Genomic DNA, 20,604 nt, shown 5'->3' on the forward strand with positions numbered 1-20,604 from the left:
TGCCACAAATTCTTTAATGGAACTTTTTTTTTAGGATTTTTAGGTAAGCTAAGGTGAAGACACTGGTATCATATGAAACTATAAAACCTAAGGAATCCATTGGTACCAACCATGTCATACTAGCTCGTCGCGAAGGAGGTCATTTAACGCTCCAAACTTGCACTAAATTTTGGCAAGGAAAAATGTAAATGTCCATTTTCAAAGGGGTTCCTTGACCTCTGACCTCACGATATGTAAATGAAAATGGGTTCTATGGGTACCCACGAGTTTCCCCTTTATAGATATGCCCACTTTATGATAATCACATACAGTTTGGGGCAAGTCATAGTCAAGTCAGCACACTGACACACTGGCAGCTGTTGTTGCCTGTTGGGCTTTCAGTTTTTAAATGCAGTACCTGTGAGGGTTTCTGGACAATATTTGTCATTGTTTTGTGTTAATTAATTAAAAATAATAAATATATACAGACATTTGCATATAGCAAGCACATTTGCCCACTCCCATGTTGATGAGAGTATTAAATAGTAACAAATCTCCCTTTAAGGTACATTTTGAACAGATAAAAATGCGCGATTAATTTGGGATTAATCATGATTAACTATCGACAAAATTAAAGAGAACAAAGAACTTACTGAAAGATTTGCATTTGTTCTGAGCGCTAAATCCTTCAGAATTCCACTTTTTATCAACAATAAAATCAGTCTCGGAATATGTATTTTCCTAAATGCATTTGGCTTAATCACTGCAGATTCATGGCGAAATGGTATTCTGTGCAATATGAATACAAAATGGAAAGCAACTTGCACCACCACCTGGGCACCACTTAAAACAAAACATTGTCCTAGTCACTTTTTGCAGTTGAAATAACCTATTTTAGGCCCAGAGATACAGTATGGGACACTCTTTGGCAGCTTCAAACCCCTCTGTTTAAAGCCTCTACATACTGTAGCAACAGCATATCATTAAAATTCCTCTTGATACCATAGCAACCAAGTTTTTCTTATTGCAAGAGGTCAGTTGGAGCTTGTAGAGAAGATGGCAGGGTACCACAGGCTGCATGGATCTCTCCCACGCTGGCAGGTTAAAGGTCACATCTCAGCTTCTGCATCAGGCTTGCTGCTCTCTACCAACAAATTACCAATGAGTACACATCTGTTTCTTTATTCGAGTTATACTTACGTCTTAGCCATTATTTCCCAAACACTGAGAAGCTCTCACTGTATGCCACATTCAGACTTGTTATTTTGGCTCTTGCAGCGTTTCTCACCATCTTCACAAACACCTTTTTGCACAAAACTCTGTATTGTCTTAAAGAAGATGAGAAAGTCTTAATTGAATTTCATTTTTTCATACATTTCGCTCTGAGACACAAATATCTCGCTCACACATATCAAATTAGCAAGTTCCCGTGTCGATTAATTCAACAGGAAGTATAACAAATAGCCTGTGTACGTCAGGGCAACCACATAACATTCGGTTACAGAGTGTAACACATTTGTCTGAGTTGAAGGCCCCACTTTAATAATGAAGTTGCAGCAGTTTGTATGACCAGCGAGCAGAAATTAATAGATGTGATTCTGTGGCCTGGGCGACAAGCCAGCTGAATTGTAATCAAAACCATCTTATTTAAACAAGGCATTACAGATGCCGTGTTTGTTTTAGACTATACATATGAGACAAAATGACAAAACTGTGAAATTCCTCACCACCTCTTTTTTTCAGTCCACAATCCACTCATGCTGCCTGGAAATTACATTTTAAATGAAGTGCAGGTGCACACAGGAATAAAACATGCAGATGCAAAATCAATGGGTATTTTAAAAGTCATGACTAAATTAAAGTGATGAGAGGTTTGCTGTAAAATGTAATGAATTGAAAATGAAACACTCGCTGTTGAGACAACAAAATGAACAGAAAGATGATCATAATTTGACGGTTGTAAAAAATGACAACTTTTGTTATGTTTGATGATCTGTGATCCTAACAGTGTATGAGTCTTATCCCTCGTTCACACGTACGGACTCACACTGAAGACGCACCAGGATGCCATTGATTGTGAATTGAACCTTGAAATGAGATCCTGGTGAAACCCACCACGACTCAAGACTCTCCCAGCGGCTTGACTTTGTGAGGTTATGAAAGTTTACACAACTTTACACAATTGTTCTCATGGTACGTGTCCACAGGGGCATTTTTTATCCCGAGGGGACGCGCCACTTCCCAGCATTGGACGCTTGCTGGACTGTCACTAGACACAAGGCTCCCCCCACCTGATTGGACAAACGCTTTCCCTCCGTGGGCTGCTGCTCCCAGCTTTCAAACCGGAAACAATATAGAGGCTTGTTTGGAAACTTTTTTTTCTTATTTCATGAAAATAGTTCAACAAAATGTGTTTCTGAAAACAGTTGAGGCGAGAAATAAGCCATGCAGTTGCTGAATCTGTCTTTATTTTGGATCAACAAGGCTTAGTTTAAAAGTTTCTAAAGAGTTTCGAGAAGCTGCGAGTCGCGTCGGACGCCCGTGATTTTCATAAAGTAGACAAGACCTCAACTTTATGCAAATGAGGAGCGGGCGTCATGTCGCTCCATCTCGCGAATCGCACCGCCACGCTACCAGAATGCATTGCACGGCTGCTTACATAGACAATGAACGGGGAGCATGGAAAGGACAGATCCTGTGGACACGTACCATCAGACGCGTGGTACAACAACAACTTGGCACTACTCGCACTTGTTTCACACTGAAAAGTGAAGCCAAGTGCCTTAAACTTCCATCCATCCATCCATTTCCTTCTTATCCGGGGCTTATCCGGGGCTGGGCTGCGAGGGCAGCAGACTTAGCAGGGAATTCCAGACATCCTTCTCCCCAGCCATGTTTTCAAGTTCTTCCTGGGGTACCCCCGAGGCGTTCCCTATAGCCAGATGAGATATATAGTCTCTCCAGCGTGGTCTGGGTCTACCCTGGGGCCTCTTACCAGTTGGACGTGCCCAGAAAACCTCCAAAAGGGAGGCTTCCAAGAGGCATCCTGATCAAACCACACCTCAGCAGGCCTCTTTCGGCGCTAAAGAGCAGTGGCTCTACTCCAAGCTCCCCTATGGTCCCTACCTTAAACCTGCATTCTTTCAAATAGCCAGCAGGGGGCGACTCCTCTGGTTGCAAAAATAAGTCTGATTGTACAGAAGTCTATGAGAAAATTAACTTACTTCTCACTTGATTTATTACCTCGTTAAACATTGTAAACATGAGTTTATGGTCTCAATCGTTCATTTAGTAAATTATGGTCCCATTTAGAGTCAAATAGACCATAAAGCAGGGTATGCTTTAGGGCGTGGCGACCTTGAGATTGAAATGCTTACCTTGAGGCTTCACAACCGTAGTCCTGACGTCACAGTGACTACGTCCACTTCTTATTTACAGTCTATGATCGTCACAGTCAAGGGCTTCCCGCCTTCTCTATATCTTAAACATGCTACATGTGAGAGCATACCACTTTGCCTACGTACGTGTGAACAGAGCCAGGTAAAAGGGACAAGGGGGAGCGTTTTAAGGAGCTTGATGGAACGTATTGACGATGTGTCTAATGCCACCCAAAAAGTGCTGAATGCTGACTCCTTTGTCGCTCTTTCAGTGGAAAAAAAATCCCAAAGGTACATGTAGAGAGGATAGGACCATTTAACCCTGATTACTTTTATTGATCATCAAGGACTGTAGCACTAGTATCGAATGTTTGTTTCCATCTGCTTTGTTTCATTTGATTTGTCCATTCAAGTGCTACTCTAAGATTTTGACCAGGAATCGTTGGTGTCACCAATTAAAAATAGTGATTGTGATTTCATCTTTGATAGCAATAGCACCCTCCAACTGTTTGTATTGATTATGGTTCAGCACATTGAAGTAGAAGATAATCACAATCATATTTTTAAATAGATTAATCACGGAGAGCTATAATCTGACTGACATGTATACATCGCTGGACAAATGAACAGGCAGACCTTACAATAACATGCAATCCATTACTCCACTACCACAAATTGATCACAGAGTCGATTCAAAGAGTCTCTGACACAGTCTAAAACAAAGTGAATATTTTATATTAATCATTTTAATTAAGGCTATCAATCGATTAATACACATTTTTTCTGTTCAAAATGTACCTTAAAGGGAGATATGTCAAGTATTTAATATTCTTATTAACATGGGAGTGGGCAAATATGCTTGCTTTATACAAATGTATTTATATATTTATTATTGGAAATCAATTACAACACAAAATAGTGATAAATATTGTCCAGAAACCCTCACAGGTACTGTATTTAGAATAAAAACTATGCTCAAATCATAACATGACAAACTCAAGCCCAGCAGGCAACAACAGCTGTCAGTGTGTCAGTGTGCTGACTAGACTATGACTTACCCTAAAACTGCATTTGACTATCATAAAGTGGGCTGGTCTGTAAAGGGGAGACTCGTGGGTACCCATTGAACCCATTTTCATTCACATATGTTGAGGTCAGAGGTCAAGGGACCCCTTTGAAAATGGACATGCCAGTTTTCCTTTTCTCTTCCAAAATTTAGCTGTAGTTTGGAGCGTTATTTAGCCTAATGTGAGTATTGCAGGGGTAATATATAGGATGGCATTAAGGTGTTAATTTGTCCACCGCCTGCATTTATTCCATATATTCACCCTTGTATTCAAACATTATTGAGAAACCCACTATACAACTAAACAGCACTGCGGGTTGCACAGCTGTCCGGTGATGTGTTTTAACTCTGCCTGTCCACAAACTGGTATACACCTACATCTCCCATTCATTCAGAGAGTGAAGCGTAGTGTTACTCCTGACACTGCAGTTTAGGCAAAAGACATTCATTGTGAGGATTACAGCAGAGGAGAGAGAGTGACAGACACAGAGAGAGAGAGAGAGAGAGAGAGAGAGAGTGGAGGGTGATGGGAAAAGCCGATCCGTATACTTACAGTGGAACCAGTGCTATTAAGCAGCTTGGTGTGACCTCAACATCTAGATTATACTGTAGATAAACAGTACTATGGATGCACTCTGCCATTAATCCACATAACATGAAGCAAGACACAAGCTGATGTCCTGTGTGTAGTATATCAGAATGTCAACTATTAACATGGCTTGCATGCATTTGTTATATTTGTTTTTACATACATATTAGTATGCATGAAAAAAAAGAGAGAAAATAAGTAGATATACACACATCCTCTAACATGACCAGCACTTACATTATATAAACAGCAATTTATAGCCTCCGACAGTATATTAGGCACCATGATTTTTGCATTAAAGCATCTCTATACATCAACTGGGCTTCCTGGCTCCATGCACTCAAGAAGGGAAAAATAGTTTTACTGGCAGGAAAATCTGTCTTCTTAGCAGTTAAAGAACTCCTCATTGAAATCAATGCATTTAGCATTTAATGTTTTTTGGCATTTTGGTGTAGGCCATAAAAAAGGCAGGTTGAGACTGGGAGCAGCGAAGGACCAGGCTGATGCAGGGAAGAGAGAGTGCATTAGCCAGTAAAGGAGGAATGTAAACAAAAGTTAAGCAGTTCAGATTTAAGGTGGTTGAAGGTTCTTTGTACAGCAACAGTAGTACACTTAATTTAAATACATCCACTTTACAATATAAATCCCAGGCTGTAGTGGACACTTATTTCCTTTAGGTGCATAAAGAACAGTATTTAATGTTATAACTTAATGAAGCATCTCACACACTTTATACTCGAAGCACAACTACAAGCCAAGTATACCTTTCCCGCAGGCCTATAAGGCGAGAATACTTAATTATACTTGTCTTAAGTATATCTCGATCAAAAGATTAAGTACAAGTAGGCCTATAAGCCAAGTATACTTAGACTTTCCTGTATACTTGTCAGCATAAGCCAAGTGTACTTAGACTTTCCTGTATACTTGTCAGCATAAGCCAAGTGTACTTAGACTTTTCTGTATACTTGTCAGTATAAGCTAAGTATACTTAGATTTACTTGTCAGTATAAACCAAGTATACTTAGACTTTTCTGTATATTTTTCAGTATGAGTTAAGTATACTTAGACTTTCCTGTATACTTGTCAGTATAAGCTAAGTATACTTGGACTTTTCTGTATACTTGCCAGTATATACTTTTTTGTGTCAAATTATTGATTTGTTAAGTAAGTAGCCATGTAATAAGCCGAGTAATGTATAGCAAGCGGGTACATATTTTAGGAGAAAACATGCCCAAAGACTGAATATAATATGATAAGAAAATGGCTGTATCTCAGAACTATAAGGAGACCAAGTATTTAGTTGTATATCAAAGATATGCACACATACTGTATGCAGTGTAAAAAAACAATTCATATGGAAGACATTTAATTGGCATTTTTCCTGACTGACCATTGATTTTTCATGTGATCTAAAAAATTCAGAGGTGTACTTGATGCCCAAAGTATGTCCGGATTTCAGGACCAATTAGACCAATCAGAACAAATGTGGTATTTTTCCTTATCATACTAAATATAGTCTTTGGGCCCTAATGATGGAAATTCAGAAAAATACATAGATCTACTCTGCCAAACAGCATTAGACTTCACTGTAAAATTCCCCTCCTCTGTCGTCTGATTTTCTTCTCCTCTTTTTTTTTTTTTGCCTCAAGTTTGCATATCTTAAGTGGAAGATTGATGACAGGCCTCATGCTGTGGACAGAACCTATGCTAATGAGGAACACAGGAGACCTCCCCTGGGTTTAGAAGGCACGTTGAGCGAAAGAGGCAACAGTGACTCAAAGCACAGCGGGCACTGCCTGATCCTGCTGGAAGTAGGTGTGTATGGGCAAAACGGGTGTGTTTTTGGTTACAGTTAACTGTGTGTTTAGACGGATAACCATGTGAGTACACATAAGTATGGACATGTATGCATACATTATTAAAGAAAGGATTTGGTGCGGTGGTTGGGGGGGGCAGTAGGAATATTAGACACAAATAAGGTCAAATCCACATTACCATGGTAACCCACCAGAAGAGACCAGCTGGTCCATCTGTTCCTCGGCTAACTTTGAGTCGGTTCTCCCACACCTCGTACCAGCTGCTGTTGTTATAGTCACACAGGATCTGTTCAGTCAAGCAGCAACATCCTGCGCTATGCGGTTTCACTGGAATCTCAAGAATGTATTCACCAAATAAAACAACATACAAAAAGAGACATTTGTATCCAGTATGTATGTAATGATTGAATCTTATCTGGGCCTACATAGTCCCTCCTTTATACTGCATCCCAGCAGAATCGGCAGCATCTTCCCTTTCACAGAACTGTAACCAAGACAAAGTAACACTTAAAGTCACTTTTGGTGAAAAATCTAAATCAGCTGTGCATAAAACATGAGTATATCTGTTAGTTGTCTCCCTCTATCCTGCATGTTGGTGAGTAGTGGACTTAATAGAGTTATTGACTTGTTTTTCGATATTTGCAGTACAATATTTGGCTATCTGGAGGAATACATCCCTCTAGTGAGGCAACTAAATTTCATATTAACTAAAACATCAGATATTATAACAATGTAGTTGTATGATTTGGAATCCAGGGCTGAAGTGAAACAATTACGGTGCTCTTTACTTACTTAATTTAGTAGCTCCCGATTCAAAGAGAGATGTATCTGGTAGACAGATAAACATGATGCGTCATATGTTTGACATACATTTTGCAATTGTCAATTTCACTTCTGATGTATATTGTGGCAAATATTGTGAAAATGAATGTTCTATTAAGATAATCAATTCATTTATTTATGCTTTTTCCTCTAATGGTTGATAAGTTATACCAATTCAACACTGTCATATGATTTTGAGATAGCAGGGGGAGAGTATTGCTTTTTTTCTAAGTCAATGGGAGGGTTTAAAGCAAATATGAATAATGCTGGGGAGGGCTTTGCTTTTTTTAAAAAAGGTTCAACTATCCTCCCAAACCACAAACATTTTCATAGAGTCCTTTAGCAATTTTTCTGAGCCTGACATAAATAAGAACACATTGAAATGCAGTGGTGGAAGAATTATTCAGATCCTTTACTTAAGTAAAAGCAGAAATATCACACTGCGAACATACTCTACTACAAGTAAAAGTCCTGCATTATAAATCCAATGTAAAAGTACTCATGATGCAGAAAAACCCACTCTGTGAGTGTTATTATTATTATACTATTGTAAGTGACAAAAAAAAGCTGTCAAATACATGTAGTGTTATAATAAAAACAACATTACCTTTTAATTGTACTGAGTAAAGTAGCATGACATGTACAAGTACCTCAAATTTGCAATTGAGTAAATGTATTTAGTTACATTCCACACATATAGCACTATTGTGTCACAATCTGCCTCTCTGTGCCTCCCTTCAGCCACTTTCCGATCTTCAAAATGGTTCATGGCATATTTCTACCCGTCGACCCTTTGACCTTTCCCCCTGCTGCAGCCATATCACTGACAGCCACTCCCTCCCGCCCTGCAATAACCGCTTTCCCTCCAGTTCCAGTCACCTGACCTTCCCCGCCCACCTGCTCACCTGCTTCCCATTTTCCCTAATCAGCCCAGTTTTACATATGCCGCTTCATTTCCCCTCGTACTCTGTCAGTTTGTCAAAGTTCAAGCTGAGTTAAATCACTGAAAATCTTCATTTTCTGCATCAGCATTTGGTTCCTTCCCCTGTTGCCTCGCACACACCAGCAGTGACAGTAAGTTAAACTTATGGTTCAACTTATGAAGTCATACCTGAGTTTTCCCAATACAAAAACGTATACATTTTGTTTACAAGATGCATTTCTAAACATAAAAAGTAGTAGATGCTTTCTTATGAAGCCTCTTCCTGCACGGACTGCCACATTAACTGCACCCAGAGTCGATAACCATTCCCATAACACAGGCAATTTCAGCGACATACGCTCCATTCAACCACAACTGCTCCATTGCTTACCATTGCGAGTGGCAGGTGAGGTACAGTAACAACCCTCTGTTGTGGAATTAAATCATATCACAGCACAGCGCTGGCTTCCCAAACCCAAGTTTAGGAGGTGTCTCTTGTGCTAAAGTGTCAGTTTAAAAGGGCAGTGGAATAAAGCCCTATTAATTTGTCCTTTTAATCAACTGGCCTTTTCCGCCCCACAATGCCTTCACTCCTGCAGCGCACAGAGACCAGGGTCACAGTTGCGTAACATTTCTGGCGGTAGTGTTTTCAGTCTGTGTGTCTGTCAAATGGCTATTTTTCTGGGTAATTTCTCACCATGGCTGATTGTTATGTGAGTGTTGGGGGGGGTCCAGAGCCGAGATGGTAATGAACTGCTTACATTAAGTCTTTTGCCAAGGTTGTCTCTCTCCGTCAGGATGTCTGGGGAAAAAAGCTCACTGGAGCAGTGCATTCATATCATAGATGGGCTTTGGGGGAGAGAGAAAGCGAGAAAGAGAGAGAGAGAGAATAGATGAAAGACGTAGGAGAGTAAGGAGCAAGGGGAAAAGTTGAGAAAATAACAGATGGCTAGCTATAGCTGGGTAGGTGGATGGATGAGGGGATGCATGAGTGGATCGATGGATTTATACATTCTTGAATGTATGGTTGGATGGTTTTAGCTCAGAGATCTAGGGAACGTGAAAAAGCAAATGTCACAGGGGATTTTTTTGCCATTACAATCATTTTACTGTCCCCTGCAAATACAATAAAAAGGGAGAATGAGATCAAGATGCAGTCAATCTGAAATATATGAGCAAACCTTGCCCAATATAAATACACAAGAGCCGGTCTTACTGAATAAGAAACCTTCAAGTGAATGATGAGCACTGACCAGACAGTTGTGTCACATGGGTCAATGCGCGGATGTTTTGGTTGAATGGTTTGCTTGTCTGTCTGGACACTTGACCTACTCTTGATTGCCTAACCCTGATGATGTGGGGGGAAAAAAAGAACAAAAGAGAAATTACAATTTGTCCGAAATACATTCCTGTAAGCTTCCTATTGCACATGCTGTCTATTTCTTTTTCTTAAGATTATCAAACTGCGTTTCACCATTAAGGCTACTGCAGATCAGGTTCAGAGGAGACGGTCATCTGTGTTGTATTATTTAAAGCACAGCAATTTAAGTGTCTCATATGACTGCAGCATCATAAGTCTTTGTTTACAAAAGTATTACGGCTCTTAAAGGATTAGTCTGATGATCCAGCGAGCACATATTAATCCGCAAATGAAAATAGTCCCCATCAAAATGTAGTATTTACTCCTGTTTGAGAAATGGAGGCCAAAAACTACATCTGTTTTAAGAGGTTACTGTGCCTTATTTGAAACATGAAGCTATATTTGGGTTTGTGAGCCATGTTTAAAGATTTATGTCATGCAGTGGTGGATATCATGTACAAATTCAATGTTGTATTTTTTTTAATAAGAGAGATTAATGATTAAAATAGTCCTGAGTATAATACACAAACATGCCCCAGAGCACCTTAGCATTGACTTAGACTAAATATAGGCTTTGAGGTATCAAGCGTGATTAATTCTTGGCGCAAGGGTCGTGAGTGTCCGCACAGCCAAAGTGACGTCACACCATCAGACACAGCCCTTTGCGGGGTTTCCGTGCGACAGCTTTTTGCCCGTCTGTGCACATCCAACATTTTCTAACTACGTAGATGCAGCTGGGCGGAGTTGTTTGTCCATTCTCATTTTTTTCCCAATCCGTATACCCAATTCCCTATGAACTTGCAGCCTGATCTACCACTGGCTTCTGGGTCTGAAAAGTGAAGCCAATGGGGAAGTGCCTTAAACTTGCATTCTTTCTAATAGCCAGCAGGGGGCGACTCCTTTGGTTGCAAAAAGAAGTCTGATTGTATAGAAGTCTATGAGAAAATGAGCCTACTTCTCACTTAAACATTGTAAACATGAGTTTATGGTCTCAATCGCTAGTTTCAAGTCTTCTTCAATACAGCATGATGTTCATTTAATAAATGATGGTCCCATTTAGAATTAAATAGACCATAAAGCAGGGTATGCTACCTTGTGATTGGCAGTTTGCTATAGTCTATGATAAAAAAAAACATGTAAATAATGTTCCATAAACACGACTGTAAAGGGAAGCCAAAAGTAGGCTATTTAATCAAACACCTTTAAAAGTTATTTGTGTTTTTGCAAACTAAACACAACTGAAATACACAATTGTATTTCTTGTGATTATTGTGGTGTCTTGTACCATGCACCTTGTGTACGATGCATTAAGAAAAAAAAAACAGTATGTCTATTTGTTCTTGACTGTCGCCCATGGAAACAAAAATAGATTTTGCTTCTGACTAGCAATAACTCTAAAGACTTTGTCTTCATGTGATTAAAGTCGAAGCACAAAGAATGTTCCTGTGGTGTAAGTCAATGAGTTAAGCTCGATCAATAACTTCCCTGATTCCTGACTACTTGCCGCAGGCTATGCAGTCGATGTATGAGTCTTATGTAAAAGCTGTGTGGTTCCCACCGGTGGGTGGTTTTGCATGACCGAGCTGAAAGCAAAACCTAAATAATCCCCCTGTTGAGCTCGCAGTATGAGTAAGATTGATATTTTACACATTAATTTAGCAGCTATTTTTTCCTGGCAATACATTGTTTGTGTCATAATCTTTTCCCCACTGCGTAACAGGCTATGGCATAATGCGGCTTGATATGCAGGCAGAAACATTTTATGATTAGTGTTTTACAATAATCACCAGCAATTTCACAAAAAAAGGATTTTCATGTGTTAATGTATGAGTCATAGCCCAAGTAGGTTACAGAAAAAGACTGACTAAAGACAAGCGTATAAACCAGTGCTCGCCTTTATATGTTTATCTATAGTCTTCATTCATTTGTAGACTTTATTTGCAAGCTTAAAATAATTTGCTGCTCTACTAATAGTACATGTAAATAACATCTGTAAATAATCTAAGTGCCCCAAATGAGACTGTTGATCGCACACTAGGGGGCATGTTAGATTGAAGAAAAAGGACAGCAGGGAAGAGGGAGGAGAAGAGGACGTGTCCATTATATGAAATACGTTAGATGCTGGTAGTGGAAAAAAGGTGGAAGAGGGGAAATGAGGGGATGATGCAGAATGATGAAGAATGGAGACAAATGTTAAAGGTGAAATGATTTGCGGGGAACAGGGTCTAAAAGGAGCAAAGATAGGAGGAAAATGATGGCAGAAGAGGAGACAAAAACACAGTCAAGGAGAAATATGTGAGTAACAGATGTGGGAGGGGGGAAGGAAAGGAAAAATCCAGCCAGCAATGAGCTAAGGGAATGTGGAGAAAAACGGATCAAGGTAGGGTAGAGGTAAGGTTGTGCCGAGTGGGGTTAAAGGTTAGGAATCGAGGAAGAAGAGGAGAGGCAATATGGGAAAGTAGTCGTAAGAGTGGCAAGAGACCAAAACCAAAAATGGAGAAAGTAAACTGGGAAATCTGTCTTTTTGTGGGGGAGGAAGAAATAAAAAATCATGTTCCTGTGAAAAGAAAAGAAAGAAAGCAGGAAGGGACTGAAAAATGGTGCGACGAAGACACGACGAGTGAAGAATAGTAAGGCGGAGGGCTGGGCAAAGAATGAATTGGAAGAAGATGAATTAGCGCAGGAGGGGTGGAGGAGGAAGCAGAAGGATGAGAGACGTAACAGCACAGGTGAACGCGGGATAAGGGACGAGGGGAGGATGTAATGGACACGGTAGGAGGAAGATAAAGGGATGGCTGGAGGGGCAGATGAATGTTCTATGGGTGAATAAATGGATGTATGGATGGATGATGGCTGGCTGGGTGTCGGGATGCATGGATGAAGGTTATAAATGACGAAAGAGGAAGGTTGCCAGTGTATACAAATGAGAAGGGAGGCATCTAAACATGGTCATGTGTGCTGAACAGATAAGTGAGAGTGGAGAAGGAACAGAAACTGATTAGGGCAGAGCTATGTGACAAAAAAATAGTAAGATATAGTGCATTTATTGATAAATAACAATAATAATAATGATGATGATGAGGATGCTTTGCCTCCTAAAGTCCAACCCCTCTATTCTGTCTTCCCAGCATGGATAGCCTGTGTGTCAGAGATTGCTTCCCATAGAAATGCACATCCACATCAACCAATTTATAGCCCGGTCCAATATGCTGACGGTGCTCGAGTAAATACCTGCTTCAAGGAGAACCTTCAGGCCAATGTTGAGTTGACATATTTCACATCAGCATATATCATTTTAGGCCTGACACTCAACCCAAACAAAAGAAAACATTCCTCTTCCCAAAACCCTCGGAAGCACAGCTGTCATCCCACAAAGGCTCAGCCAACAATAGATCCCTTGAAAATGATTACTTCCAGGCAATTTAGCACAGACAGACTACCCGCTAACGTAAAGGTCACAGGTTTGATGTATTCAGCATAAAGTGGAGTTTTAGTCAAACATTTTTTAGAGAGGAACCTAATGGTCCAAAAGAAGCTACGCAGGAACATAAATGTAAAAATATGAAGTGTAATGATTTGTTTGATCAATGATTTGTCAGTCTTTAATCTCTCTGTGTCACTTTTAACATGGTAGCTAATTACAGTACAAGCCTCCAGGGCAACGCTCCACTCCAGGCTTTTAAAAATAAAACAACTTAGTTAGGTTTAGAACAAGATTGTGGTTTGGGTTGAAATAACACCGGAAGTGGTGTAACTTAAGCATGGAAGTTACGTGACAAAAACAACTTAGTTAGGTTTAGGAAGAGATCATGGTTTGGGTTAAAATAACTCAAGACGTGGCGTAACTTAAGTACGGAAGTTATGTAACAAATAAATCAACACAAACTTCTGGTTTCACACGGGGTACGAACACCTGTCTCCCTAGTGAAAGTCTGGTGTTTTCTGACTCCCCCATCCACCCCGACCTCCACCCTACGCGGCATTGGTTGCTCTATTTACTTCTGGGTTCACGATTACATGGATTACATGCAATTGATTTTATTGGATTTATACGAATTACAGTGCATCACTGTTTCTTAGGTATAACTACAAACACTATGAGAACAGTCTTTACAGGGACAGTGCTGGGTTGCCTAGATTCCATACATTCCTACAGCAATCACTGTGATCAGGCTGAGTCAGACCATGTGTCTAGTTAGGTACAGGGTAGAGCCATCAATCAGTTGATATATTTCTAAGTTAATCATTAAGATATGAAATGAAATAGGGTTTCCTTAACCAGGTTTATGTGCTTGTCTGTGCAGTGTGTATTAACCTTGGTGACATTTGATAATTGGGCTGAAGAGGAAGGGGGAAGGCCCAGTAGTCTCCTCTTCTTCTTGTGTGTGACCAGACACCGATGACTAGTTAAGGGCAAGGGAACATAACATTTATAGGGGGAAGAGTTTATTAATACCTTGTATTATTGTTGGCATTCAAATGATTGCTATGTTCCTGTTAGGATCAGGTTTTAGTTTTACCTTACCCCCATGCAGTGGTTTAGTCCAATCAGGGTGGGGCCAGGAGGAGTATATAAAGCCACTTAGGCAATGACTGTGGGAGAGTGTTTGTTGTGAGCAGCTTGCTGTGTTATTTCAGATATTTTTTCAGCTTTTTTGTTTTGTTAATGCTCCTGGGACTTTTGTTCTTCTACTCTGTTTCATTGTGATTTTTGGGGAATAAAACCACCACCTTTTTTTTGCACAGACTTCTACCTCCTGAGCCATTCTTCAATTATTTTTTTCTCTGCACACCTCCAGTGCCAGGCAGCCACACTGAAATCCCTCATTTATGTAGAATCACTGCCTGTAATGCTACAAATGTGAACTGACTTTTTTTTAAATATGCTTAAGTTTATCACTTATACACACTGCATACTCAAAACCTGTTATGGATTGCCATGTAGTATGGGATTGAGACAAAGGTCGTGCCAGGGCAACTTTAGTTATTTATGGTTCTGTTGATTGTGGTTTAACCTCCAGAGTTGCTTGCTGTCCAAGAAATGTTTGTAAAGCTCAAACCCCAATCTGCCACCTCAGCAGCCGATATGTTCACTCTGTCAAGACACTTCTAATTTTAAAGAGTTCTGGGTGAGAGCAGCTGCATGCCAACATGTATATAAATATGGACAGCCACCCATCCTTTCTGAGACAAATACAAGGGTCAATCCCTACCTTACAGCAATATCAGGATGGCCTGGTTTCAGTCTGTGGCCTTGTGGTTAGGCAGAAACTTCCCAGAGCATATTACAATCATAAAGTGGTGAAATATGCCAACAACACTGCCTCAGAAAAGTATTGACCATCAACTGGTTTAACTAACCCCCATGTCCTGGGATTTACCACCCGCTTTGACACAAGTGCCATCACCATAAAGTGGATATAGGTCGTCTTAGCAGAGTGAATGGCTCCAGGTGTCCTACACAAATCTATTCCCTCTTCAGAGATTGATGTCTTGGCCCTGGAGGTCAGAAAAAGCATTAATATGACAATTCCAAATCATAGCTTGAGAAATGCCACAGGTGCAGGAAGCACACAGGACACAACTGAGGAGGATTACAGTGTTGGCTTCAGGGCCGATGTGATATATGGGGAGTCAATAACCCTCTCCAAAAGGGCTCACACATTTTTCACAGGTCCAAATGGTCTTCAAATGTACATAGTTCTAACTGACAAAGCAGCAGCAATGATTTATAAAAAAATCATGTATCGCATGATTAGTTTAGATCAGTCCCTCATTATTTAAAAAAAAAAAGATTCTGCTATTTTTCTACAGAATATGTGAACAAAAACCAGTTGCTTAACCGAAACTATATTTTAATATTTAACATCAATGTATGTAAAGAGTATCGCCACCAGTCAAATCATTAAATTAAACCAAACAATTCTTCAAAACAATTGCAGTCATAGGTTCAGCAACAATTATGAACATTGCATATTCATAAGGTTTAAAACCTTTGTGAATAAATAAATAAATAAACAAGAATAAGTTTTGAGGTAGGCATAACTGACAGACCTATTTGATGTGTTTGATACATTCCCCTCCAGCAAAGCAGGTGGCAGTGTGTAAAACATTAGCTGTAAAATATAGTGACCAGAAGTCATTCAATCAAACAGCACCCGCCAATAAAACAAGAAAAATAAGAAAAACGGCAGCACAAGCATTCAAGGATGGATGGACATGAGAGGGATGAAGGAGTACCTGCCAAAAACGCAAAAGAATTGTGGATATATCTCACCAAATGGGAGAGGCTTACCTGTACTTAATGAAGTGCAACATCGGTCAAAGTCATGCTTCTTGTAAAATATGCCACACATATTTTAGCGTATCAAATGGAAGGAAAAGTGATTTTGAACCAGCACGACAAATCTGCCAACATGCTCTGCCAATGACTGAATTTCTAACTATAAACTTTTCTGAGGCAGATCAAGTGACCAAAACTGAAAATGTCAATGCTCCAGGCGCCGGGAAATTTCCCTTATTTTCAAATCCCAATGATGACAGGTATGATCTATCCCCGCTTTGCTCAAAGAAACGGCTAAACCGCAGTGATCCTGTCAGGTATAATCTCATTATGTATTAAAGACATTTTGAATGAGATGAAAAATACAAAGGACACAAGGTTATTGATTTATTCACCGGGATATACACTGAGTTTAAAGTTACATCATTCTACCAAGGCTCAACATACTAAAGACCTTCACTGTCATTCATTCTCACATAAGCAACCAGGTACAAGGTATTCCAGTTCCTTATTCTGAAAAAGACAATATTCCTACTAAGCTGTTTACATGGCTAGTGAAAATTAATATTCCACTAGTATTCCCGTTAACATGCAGCCATGCATACAGTACTTTGATTAACATAACCAATGGCGGACTTGTTTGACCATGCAAATACAGCCTCTCTCTTTCATTCCTTCGACCACCTTCTTGAAAGGTCGCCGTTGTGATATTTGCGCATATCAAAAAAACTGTTGATATCCAAGTCTTTCATAAAAGTAGGTGTGTTTCTCCTCCTGACCACAAATGTGGGCTTTTCTTTTGTATCTCTAATCCAGGTCAGGATGGATGGGGTGGTCAAGGTCAACTGGACTGCCGTTCGTGTCCCATGTGAAACCAAAAGTCGACTTATTTTAAGCCAAACTGCAATAAAAACCCCAATTTAGAAGCATATTCTGCACTTTATACATGTCCAAAGAATACTCCTAAAACCCCTCACATATCTGCATATTCCCACTTAATCTGATAATGCTAATTTTGAAATAAGGCCTGATTTGGAATATCCAATTATTTTTCTCACTGGTTGGTTTACCCTGATATTCTCATCCGTAACCTAACTAATCTCATTCCTTATGCCTAAACCTAACCAACCAACCCAACAACAAATGCATTCAAAGCAACGAGTGATAAGAGGCAGAGTGGTGGGTCATGCCTTCACCAGTAGGAAAATAAATCGGAAAGGTCCGATGATGTCATCATGCATAATATCTAGCCATGTGCTCCTGTTTGTTGCATGGAGCAATGGGCCTTCAAAACAATGGGCAGTCCCAATATCAAATTCAAAATAATTTTGGTTTTCAGAATAATAGTAGAATATTAGTGTGCAAAAATTAATGCAAAAATTCTATCCATTACCATGGTGACACTTTGCTGCAGTATTCAAGCTACTTCATCTCACTTATACTGTTCATGGAACTGTGATGCTGGAAACTTGAATTTCCCTCGGGATCAATAAAGTTACTATCTATCTATCTATCTATCTATCTATCTATCATGAATTCATTAAAATATTGTCATAATGTCTTTGGCAAATACAAATTTGAACTCTGTCTTGAATACAAAAGTACAGCTACAAAAAATGTGATGGTCTGCTTAATATCTTGCTGTTTTAGCTTGACTACATGTTAAAAATGTGGTCCACAAGAACAGGTACACTACAGTACACACATATCCTACAGGAGTGTTAACAGGATCTTGATGAAGAATGGCTTTAGGAGAAACATGGGCTGATTTTTTTCAGCCGTTAAGAACATCCTGTAATATATTTCAAAAATGTCTCCTTATTTTGAACAGCAAGAGGCAGGATTTTATTTTTTTCGTGCATTGAGAACCTGCAGTGTAATTTGTTTTCATACACATTAAAGCCACACGGCTGACTCTCAAACTGCCATAACCTCTAAGGTCTTTTCATCCCGAGCGCTATCCGAAATGGGATTGATGCTCAAGCGAATGTGAACCTACATTCTACTGTATGTGTCACTAATACATCCACTGCAGCCATCTCAACCACCATCACACCTTATTACCCCTCTAAGCTCCAGTGGTCACCTCTCCCTCACCAACGTGGTCTGGTGCCTTTCATCAATCATGGTCAACTAGCTAGAGAGGCTGAATGGAGGCTTGGTGGGGGTTGAAAAAGCAATTGGGACAAGCTAATGTAGCCTAAACACACAGCCTGTAAGCACTGTTTACACATATATGACATCTGACAGGAATTTAATTTACACTTCTGATACAGTTTCCGCACGATATAAAGACTCATTAGGGCTGTTTTACACGTTTGTCTTTCATTCTCACTTTTCACATTTTCTCACAAACAAACACACCCACATAGCTGTCAAGTTAAGTCCACATCACACCAACATCCATCTTCATTAAGCATTTGACCCTGGATGTGACCGGCGAAGCGTGGATGATATCACCTATAGCACAAAGCTAGAGGGCCATTGTGCACTGCGTGCTTTTGTGTCCATGTGTTGTTGTTGTTGCAGTGCTGCATTTTTATGTCCCAGTTGAAGAACGTGTTTCCTTGCATCTTTCTTCTAGAACAGCAAAAAACAACAGCCTTGTTAACAAGACTATTACGGCAGTAATGCATGTCAACACAGAAATACAATCAGGAAATCAGTTATAGCAGCTATTTTATTTAACAGTATTGTTGATGCCTCATATGTGACTGGCATAAGCAAAAACATTTATGAGGAGACTGGATGTTTGTGTATTATGATTCCGTATGCCTGCCACTGGGTCGGCAGCAGGTCGGCCCCGGCGTTCTCATAAATTCAAATTAGGGAGCAAAAGCTGTTATTTATATTCCAGCAATGGGTGTATGAACATCTCAAAAACCTTATTAGAACTTTTTACTTTATGTAACTTTCACTGGTTATTGATCTCTCCACAATTAGAGGGGAACTTGAGTGTACCTCATCAGTATACAGTACATCCCTTAAGCTGTTTGTAACAACGAAACCCTCTTCTGTTTCCTGCTCTCCAAAACAGTTGCATGTCTGAAGGTCATGGATGAAGGCAGCTCTTTTGTGATGGGAGGCGATGGTGCTCATGCTAATCTCTAAGGTTTTTTGTCCACAGGGGCTTAGAGAAGTCAGCCAAAAGCAAAAGTCTCAGCCTGGTTTTCATTTCCCCTGAATCGCGGCCTGCACTGTTTGTTATTGATCCGTGGATGGAGGTCTGGTAGTGCTCTGGGTTGTTTTATTAACACTACTGCTTTTGAATTCACCGTTTCACCAGCGCCATTTTGTTGATTGCTGCGATGGAATCCCTTGACCATCCAACGAGACATCTCAAGACTCACAAGAGGCTCCAGTCGGTCTCGTAAATTACTCCATTACTCCAATTAGTGGTCCTAACCCCATCCCTATTGATGGGGCTCGGGTCAGGCCACCTTATTGTGGCTTTTGTGGAGAGACTCATTCTTTCCATTATCTTGCCTTTCACAAGTAAATTAACTCTTGTTGCAGTAAATAACCAATCACTTTAGTCCAGTCAGCAAACGCACATGGAATGGATTATTATGTGAATGAAGAATATGTACAGCGTTGATATTTGACGTCTAGGCTCTGACCTACATCACTCTCCACAAGGAAACACCACGGCAGGGAATGGGGAGCAACAATAATAACTTCCATCTTAGTGGAACGTTGTCTCGCGATACCAGGCAATCGGAGATCTCCGCCTACTGATCGTTTGGGAATTTTTAAATGGAAAGTTGTTGCTAGAACGGCGGCGAGAACGTCCGTTAACAAACCTAAATCACGTCATTTACCATTTATTTGTCGTGTTTCGTGACAAAGCGCAGTTTGAAGACCTCATCGGGGATTCCTCCCGGTGAAAGATCTTGTAGTGTGTGACCTCCTGACGCTGGTCAGTCATGTAGTGTGAAAACCACAACGACTTAAAGAGTCCCGATTAAAAGACTGTGAACAGTGCAGCGATCTGACGACTTTGAAAGTGGTGTAGTGTGATCTTAGCTCTCCCTCCGTTCTCAAATGACACACATCAACAAGCTTTGAAGGATTTTTCTTCTGTGACTGCGGCTGAGCGATCCTACAATGCACGGGGGCAGAGGGGAAGAGCTACTGCTCTTGAGATTCTGAGATTCTGGAGGAATAAAACCAGCGACTCATATTCTGGAGCCGTTTCCTGGCAGGAGGAGAGCTCCGAGATTATTTTTATTTTCTAAACTTTGAACATCTTTGACAGCGAGCACGTTAGCAGTGCAGCTGTAGCAACAACAGTTGTCTGTCTGCTAAGACTTCTGCATGTCACCGCCCAAATATGAAGGATCGCCCTTATAGATTTTGGATTGATTCTGCTATAAAGGGTTATTTTTA

At 40.1% G+C, this 20,604-nt stretch overlaps 1 protein-coding gene across 1 annotated transcript in view; it reads left to right on the plus strand.

Annotated features, from left to right (window-relative positions):
* Positions 1 to 8,629: 8,629 nt before the first annotated feature.
* gabra1 (gamma-aminobutyric acid type A receptor subunit alpha1) overlaps positions 8,630 to 20,604 on the plus strand; it is a 61,649-nt gene continuing 49,674 nt past the window's right edge. Inside the window, exon 1 of the mRNA XM_037747812.1 lies at positions 8,630 to 8,724. The gene's annotated coding sequence lies outside the window, so the exon portion shown is untranslated. The remainder of the gene's footprint in view (positions 8,725 to 20,604) is intronic.

The sequence above is a fragment of the Sebastes umbrosus genome, chromosome 17 (assembly GCF_015220745.1).
Source record: "Sebastes umbrosus isolate fSebUmb1 chromosome 17, fSebUmb1.pri, whole genome shotgun sequence".
In the NCBI taxonomy this organism is placed as follows: Eukaryota; Metazoa; Chordata; class Actinopteri; order Perciformes; family Sebastidae; genus Sebastes; species Sebastes umbrosus.